Source organism: Peromyscus leucopus, chromosome 5 (assembly GCF_004664715.2).
Source record: "Peromyscus leucopus breed LL Stock chromosome 5, UCI_PerLeu_2.1, whole genome shotgun sequence".
Taxonomy (NCBI): domain Eukaryota; kingdom Metazoa; phylum Chordata; class Mammalia; order Rodentia; family Cricetidae; genus Peromyscus; species Peromyscus leucopus.
Genome location: NC_051067.1, coordinates 145,548,327 through 145,556,961, shown reverse-complemented (window position 1 = coordinate 145,556,961; position 8,635 = coordinate 145,548,327).

Below are 8,635 nucleotides of genomic sequence, written 5' to 3'. Positions count from 1 at the left end.
ATTCTAAGATATCAGTTGCTCCCAGGTTAATCAATACTTGGGGAGGAAGTAGAGCAGGCTCTGCAGAAGGGAAACTCATCCTTCTACATCATGGATGCCTTGATGTCTAGGGCAGGGATGAGTTCAGGACCAAAGTGGAATCCTTGAGTGAGGGCACTTCTTGGCCAGGTTTCAACTATCTTCAGGTTGTACTGCTGACAATACAATCAGAACATCAATAAATAATTTCTTTCTCTTTTGCTTTAACGGTTTATTATTGAGAAAGAATGTGAGGGGACACTGGAAGAGTTGAAGAGGGGAGAGGATAAGATGGAAATGATGTAAATACAGTATGATTTCCTCAAAAATAGTAAAATCAATGTAAAAGAAAAACATGGAAAATCTCAAAGACAGAAGCTGTGCACAGATTGGTCAGAGGATGACAGAAAAACAGATGGCAGAGTGGCTTCTCTGACAGTAAGGAAGGATTCTCAGAGGAACGGGCACCCACTTGAGCCAACATATGAACCGTACAAAAGAAAGCAGCAAGAAATCTAGAGATGTTTGTGGCATGCTTATTAAGACTTTTCAGGGGTATACACCTGTGAGTAGCATAGACAGCTGACATGGAGGTTCTACTTTTAGTTTCTTGAAGAACCTCCATACTGATATCCATCGGGGTTGGATAGTGGTTGGACCTGTTTACTCTCCCATCAGGAATGAATAAGAGCTTCCTTTTCTGAAATCCCTACTCCACTATTCATCACTATCTGTAGGCATTATAGGATCAAGGTATGTGGCCATCAACAGGTGGGCAGATAAAGAGACTGTGGATCTGAATATATATATATATATATATATATATATATATATATATATATATCCTGAAACTTATTCAGTTAGAAAGAAGAATAAAATTATGTCATTTGTAGAAAAATGGGTGCAAATACAGATCGCCATGTTAAGCAAAATAGCCAGACTCAGATCAGTAGATTTCTCTCACTTATTGGTCCTAGATTTTATATACATTCATAAAATCATCCATATGGCTGAAAGTAGAAGTGGGAGGAAGGGAGAAGAGGGCTAGCAGGGAAGCTAAGGAAGGGAGGAACAGGGAAGAGAATATAGTCATAGCACGTGATACACGTGTATGAAAATGTCTTTATAAAATCCATGATCATGTACAACAGACACATGACCAAAAAAACGAAAGAAAGGAAGCTAGTCATTGAAATCAGAGTAAAGACTGTTCTAAACAGGAGTGCAAAAGCAAAGTTCCAAGGCAGATGTGAAACTGATATGTTTCAGGTACTATAAACATGAATAAAAGTTAAAAATAAAAACCCAATACAGTGGGGAAGAGGAGAGCTTTGGGAGTTCGGGTAAGTGCAATCCAGGTTGTACCATTTTGTAAGCAAAAGTCGAGTTTTGACTTGATTCCCAGTAGGGCAGGAAGTTTGGGGAAGATTTTAGAGAAGGAGCTAATGTGATTGAATTTATGTATTTTCACTCCGGCTGCTAAGTGACATGGGAAGAGGTAAGAATGAAACTGGACCGGCTGGGTAGACTCGGCACTAGCTGTGACACAGAAGGAATTTGTCTTCACTCCAAAGATCTTTCCTATGGACCTCTACCAAGACAGCCTGGGAGCTAGAAGCTCGGAGAGTCCCTTACCAGTGAGTAAATGGTGATGGGGAGCTGTAGGAGGGACAGGCATGGAGTTGTAACCATACATTCAAACATACATGCACACACGCACAAATTCATACACTCATACACCTAAAACAAAATAATCATAATTTTTTAAAAGAAGAATTTCTTTCTTCTTACTTCTAAAATGCTCAAAAATACCTGAAGTTGTCCAAAAAGACTTTTTTAAGACTCTGAGCTGGGCATAGTACTGCACTCTGTGATCCCAATAATCTGGAAGCAGAGATACAAGGTCCAGGTGTTCAAGGATAGCCTGCACTTTACAGCAAGACCCATTCTACTCTTCTGAGTCACCACACACACACACACACACACACACACACACACACACACACACACAGCAAGAAAGCAAGAGAATATCAAATGTATTCGGCATATGGAAGCTATAGATAACAGCAAGTTTCCCTTTGTTCATTCTTGAAGTTCTGACAATTTATATTCTGTTATTTTTTAACATTATTTCTTTGTTGATTCTTTGGGAATTTCACATCATATGCCAATTCTACTCATTTCCCAATCCCTCCATATCTGCCCTTCACCATTGTAGCACCTACCCCCCCAAAAAAATTTTAAAACTCACTTTGCTGCTCCATCTTTCCTGCATCCCCAACACCTCTTCATTCATTTCAGTGGCATGGGGAGCCTCAGTGTGTCACACGGCACACCCTTTTGTCTTGTCCACTTTACTCGCAAATGTTCATTGCAATGAGTCGTTGGTCTTAGTCAAGGCTTCTGGTTTCTGGTACACCATCATCACTGGACCCAGGTCATGGAGATCCTGCAGCTGTCATTCCACAACTGGGACCACCCCCACCCCCACCAGACACAGGGCGGAACCAGCTGCCCTATGTCCATGCCATCAGGGCCAGCTCTCCCATGCCATCTCTCTTGTTGCAGTATCCATCAAGGAACAGGGACAGCTTTCCCAGGGCCAGTGAAGGGCAGGTCCAACTCAGCCTGACCCTCCGATTTTATCATGCATGGTTCTTATGGCCCTGTGGTAGCACTGGCCACAGACATCAACACAGATGCCTGCTGTAGCAGGATATTGGACCCAGACATGGCCCTCAGCAACACCTCGAACCCAGACATCACCATGGCCCCTGTGACAGCTCAGGTCACCCAGATAAGTATGTCCCCAGTGGCAGTATGGCTCTCAGACACTAACATGGTCTCAGGTAGCGACCAGACCCCAGCCCTTGATACTAACAGGAGCTGGCTCTGTAGGGATATGGACCCTCAGCAGCACCTCAGGCCTAGACAACACCATGACCCCGGGTGGCAGCGTAAGCCAATCACATCAGCATAGCTCCAGCAGCAGCAAGTAAGTCCCTTGGATGCCAACAAGACCACAGGTTGCAGCCCAGACCCTGGACATGTGAATGTCCTTCAATGGTAACAGGAGCCATGATCATCAACACAGACCCTGGCTGCAGCAGGGCCATGTACCCAGACATGGCCCTCAGCTACAGCTTGGGTCTGGATGTCACCATAGCCCCAGGTGGCAGCAAGTGAAGCCATGGACATCAACACAGACCCTGGCCGCAGCAGGGCCATGGACAAGACATGGCTCTTGGCAGCAGCCCAGGCCTGAACATCATCATGGCCCTGGGTGGTGGCTCAGGCCACCCAGATCTGCATGGCCCAGTGGCAGCAGGGCCCTTGGACACAAACATGGAGGTGGGCCAGACCCAGGGCATCCCCGTGGCCTTTGGTGGTAACAAGAACCAAGGACATCAACACAGACCCTGGCTGCAGTAGGGCCATGGATACATTCTATTATTTAATTTTTCTTTACATCCTAAACCTTATGAGGAGACTTATAAGCACCTAAAATAAAGCAGTTTGATTGGTGTAGCTGCCTGCAGATCTACAGAGCTCCAAACATACTTAGATCAACAAATTATTGATATGGTGGCCCGAAAAAGAAAATAGTTTTCTGTTAAATAAAACAAAAATAATAGCACCACAGTCAGTAGATGACGATGACAAATCCTGGTTTTTCCTTGACAAGGATATTAGGAGAGAAGATTGTTTTTCTCTTCTTCCCTTTCCTAGCCTCTAAGTGAACTGTTGGTTGCAAGGCTGGATGTTTCATCAGATGCTAAAAGAACTGGACTAACTCTGCAGATACTCCCTTGCCAAGCGTCTATTTTAAAATTGGTAATTCAAGCTTACTCAATATTTCTAGATGCTGCCTGAAGAACATGATGCATGCTTAACCATCGCTCTGTTTAGTTTTGAAAACAGAACCCCTGACTCATGTTGCTGAGAACTCTTTCTCACTAACATCTTGTTTCTAATGTGAAGTCTGCTCGTTACAGTAATATTGGGGATTGAAATGAAGTCTGGACAGCCTTAGAAGAGCTGGCCAGCTTTGCAACTTGCAACCATGCAGTTCTCTAGAGCATAAGGGGGTAAGATGGAGCTGAACAGAAAAACAGCTCGTCCTGCTCCTCCCTTGTGAGGACAACATAAGAAGCCCTCAGCACCGAGGGGCTCAAACTCATTCCCACACCGTGGCTGAACATCACCTGCATTTTCTCAGCGTGCTTGTACAGGGATTCCAGTTCTGGTGTAGTGCTCAGTTTCCTTCTCCGATTCAGTCACCTCTGCCTTCTCCTCTGGTGACCCTGTGTGCCTCCGCGCATCCCTAAGGCCCACTCTCCCCACGTTCCACCATCTACAAACAGATCCAGGCACGGAACAGCCTTTGAAATCAAAGGAGCATCACCCCGGTCCAAACTCTTGATCTGCCATTTGTTCTGCCTCCCCTCGCTCTGGGATCCTGGCCCAGGCGGCACTTTTGTTTGGTAGCGTGCCCTGCTCCTGTCAGAGAACAAAACTTCTCATTTCTAACCATGGAAGCAAGAGCTCACCGCGGATGGTGCTTCGCTGTATAGGATAATCTCATTTTCACACAGCTTCAGGTTTGGGTCTGTTGGTACCATCTGACCATTCTTCAGGTTTGTGTATGTTGACTAAACTGTAAATATTTTAGCAACTGTATCACTCGTGTTTTAAAAACACCATGCACTTAGAAAAACACAAGGCTCATTATCTATGGAATATATCATGTAACTTAGGCAAGATACCGTCATATGTACAAAGGGAAATAGAAAAGTTTTAAACAGATGGGAGATATCTGCATTAATATCTCAAAGAGTTGAAGAGGTGCAACAACGTTTCTTAGGAAGTTACTTGACAAAAAATCCAAATAGGTTCAAAATTCTAATGATGAAAATCGGGGCTAGAGAGATGGTTCAGCAGTTAAGAGCACTAGCTTAATCCAGAGGACCTGGATTCAATTCCCAGCACCTACATGGCAGCTCACAACTATCTGTAACTCTAGTTCCAGGGGATCTGACATCTTCACATCAATGCACATAAAATAATAAAGAAGTTCTTTTTTTAAAAAAAGGATGGTGAAAATCAATTTGCCAAACAAAAGCCAATTCTCACTTCAGGGCCTCTGAGCACTTGAGGAAGAACAGAGAAAGAATAATCTATGGGCTGGAGAGATGGCTCAGCAGTTAACAGCACTGACTGTTCTTCCAGAGGTCCTGAGTTCAATTCCCAGCAACCACATGGTGGCTCACAACCATCTGTAATGAGATCTGGTGCCCTCTTCTGGCCTGCAGGCAAACATGCTGTATACATAATAAATAAATAAATCTTTTAAAAAAATAATAATCTAGATGTACAGAGAGAAGACCTGGTCTGAAAAAAGACGTTTTTCTCAGACATGGCAAATTGGAGGAGTGATAGAAAAAAAAAAAGTATAATCCTACTATGAGAAATGATACAATCTGTAACTAATTATATTTTCAGTTAAAATTCTAATTCAAAAATGCATACGAAATTGTATGGTGAAGGACTATGCACGAAACCAGAAGATACGCAAGTATATTTCCTTAGAGATACAGGACAACTCCTCTCCCCAGAAGAAATCAGATCAGTAACTTCCTCTGAGTTCAAGGCCCTACAGCAGCCCCCTCTCAACCCACTCACACCAGACTACTTAGTCGCATGCTCCCATTCTGCATCTCTTTGATCTTGCTGGTCCATGACTTGCCCATCTGACTGCCCCTCTTCCAAAGGCTGTCTCAGTTCTCACCTATTCCAGAAGAGAATTTGCAGATGAGATCATCCAGTCTATACTACAAATGAGGCTCCAGCAAGTAATACCACTTGAAATAACAGCTCCTGACTTGTGCCTTAGCCCTGCTAAACTAAACATGGGCCATCATAAGACTTCAACCTTAAATGTCTGTCATCAATTAGGTCTTGAAAGTAAGTAGTAGTCATCCAATGATATTTTAATGAGTAATGCTCACTTGATGTTCTACAGGGTACAGCAAAAATCATAAAATTGATTTGCACTCTAAGTGAAAAATGGTCTAACGGAGGTGAGCCAAGCACATTTGGAAGGCACAGATGGGGGGCTTGAAGCCCCACAGTACCCACTCATGTCTTGCTGTCTCTTCCTCTATCCAACTATGATGTCTTACAGAATTCCTGTGACCAGGTAAGACAGAAGGAAAATGCCTGGGCCTGGCAACACATGGGTCTGCACTGTGTTTTCCCAGGTATCCTAGGAAAGCGTTTGTTAATGTAAATCTCCCTTGAAGGCAGAACTTTGAGAAGTACATCTGATCATTCACTTGACAAGAAAGGGAAAATTATTGAGTTCTAGATCTATGCTGATCACAGTCAGGAGCTAACATCATGAGGGCTTGTGAGGGAAAAGCCAAGAACAAAACCAAACACTTGGTGGAAAGGTTAAGTGGAGAGGAGTAATACTACCAGAGTGGATACAAAGCATGAAAACACCCCCAAGAAGGATCAGTTCTAAGGAGACTCTCGGCAGCCAAAAGAATACATGACCCTTCACCCAGTGTTTGCTTAATGGGCCCAGGTAAGTACTGCCATGAAGGTCACACACCCATCCCCAGAGCTTCCCAAGCTGTCCAACTAATGAGTGACCAACTAGCCAATAGTAAGAGCCAACACCAACTCCCTGATATGACACAGCTCTCCAGGGGTCCAGAAGGTCACCAGAGGCAGGGAAGTTACAATGGATACCTTTCATGATAGAAAGAAAATGTTTACATGTGTCCATTTAGTTAGGTCCATATTCGGGGTACCAGTTGCCTTTCCTGCCTGGAGGGTTTTCTATTCATGAACTTACAAGATGCTTTTGTTATTACCAGTGATTTCCTGTATATAGAATCTGTTAAGGCAAAGAAGATAATACATTCATGTTGTTTACCAGTCTTAGCTTCCCAACCCAACCAACTTGATAGAAATATAGAATGACCGCTAAAAGATCGGCTACTGCAGACAGCTGGGGAGCCACACTAAGTGAGGCTGGCAGCTAACCTACTGGATACTGGCATGTAACTCAAACCATGACGGGGTCTATCTCCTCCACAGCCAGGATGTGTAGGTTTGGGAGCAAAGAGAAGAGGGACAACATTTCCTCTCATCATTCTACCTGGTGATTGTTTTTTCAATCTGTGTACACAATCCAGAGGAATTCTGTAGTCTGTCAACATGACTCTGACCTTAGTAGTAGGTCTGGAACCTTAGTGCCAAGGGAAGCACTTCTACCAGGAAGTCATCATTCTGATGAATTTTGGCCCTTCTGAAATGCTTGTGCCTGTGAATTAACAGAAGAGCAAGAAGGTCATTGTGCTAGCCAGGGTGATTGAGCTCAGTTACCAGGAGGAAATTAGATTGTGCTGCATAAGAGGAACAGAATTGACTATGCCTGAAAGACAGGGGTCCACTAGGGCACTCTAAAACCCTCCTGCCCAATAGCCCAGGTCAAAAGAACACTACAACCCAATTAGAACAAACAACCCAAGGACTCAGATCCCACCAAAAAAGAATGTTTGGGTCTCTTTCCCAGGTAAAGCACTCTGTCCATGTGTATAGTTTAGTTCTGGCTGCACTAATGGAACACCAGAGCCCAGTTAGCTTAGAAGTGAAACTGCATTTCTCAGAGTTCTAGAAACTGAAAGTCTGATACCAGTTGTCAGCATACTCATGTTTTATAAATAGCCCTGTTGCAGAAAGACAGCTGACTTCTAGTTGTATCATTGTGCAGTAGAAATTGTGGACCTCAAATACACTCTTTCATCATACTTAAAATGGCAATAATACCATTCATGAAGAGCCCCCTCTCTCAGAACCTCACCTAATCCTAACTACTTCTCAGAGGCCCCATTTCCTATTATCACATGTTGGCCAGGATTGAACACACAGTCTTGGAGGGGAGACACAATCATTTGATCCAAATCATCAGGGAGCAAATGGCTGCTGAATAAAAACAATTATGATTGTATGGTAAGTCTTGTAAAGATCAGTCAAGAGAAAAGTACAGCAGCTATATTTTATGGTAATAAACTTTCTATCTCTCCTTCCTCCTTCATGCCCTCACCACCTTAAATGAAGGATAATAGCATGGTGATTACTAACAGCCCAGCATTTAGCTGAGAATGTGATGAAATTGGTAGCATCAACATCAACAATATGAGGAGGGGGGAGAACAATGGAACCCGTGGCTGATATGTAAAATTAAATTATAAAATTTAAAAAAATCAACAATATGGTGACTGACAGAGAGCTGTATGTTTCTGGTATTAGGGCACAAACTTAGCTGCATGGAGGATGAAAGCAGATATAGAGGCAAGGGGGATGGACACTACTTAACCTGTTTGTCTCCTCAGATGCATGGCTCCCTCCTCCCCTCCATCTCCTGCTCCCAAAAGGCTGTCCTCCAAAGGCTAGATCAGTGACCTTCCTTGTCTCCTGGCCTCTGGTGGTGTTCAGACAATGAAAAACATCTCTGAACAATGAGATCAGAGGACAGTAGAACAGAGTGGGTGTTTCTTCCCACCTCCCTCATCTCAGACTCAACACATCCCAGCTTGTACCCCTC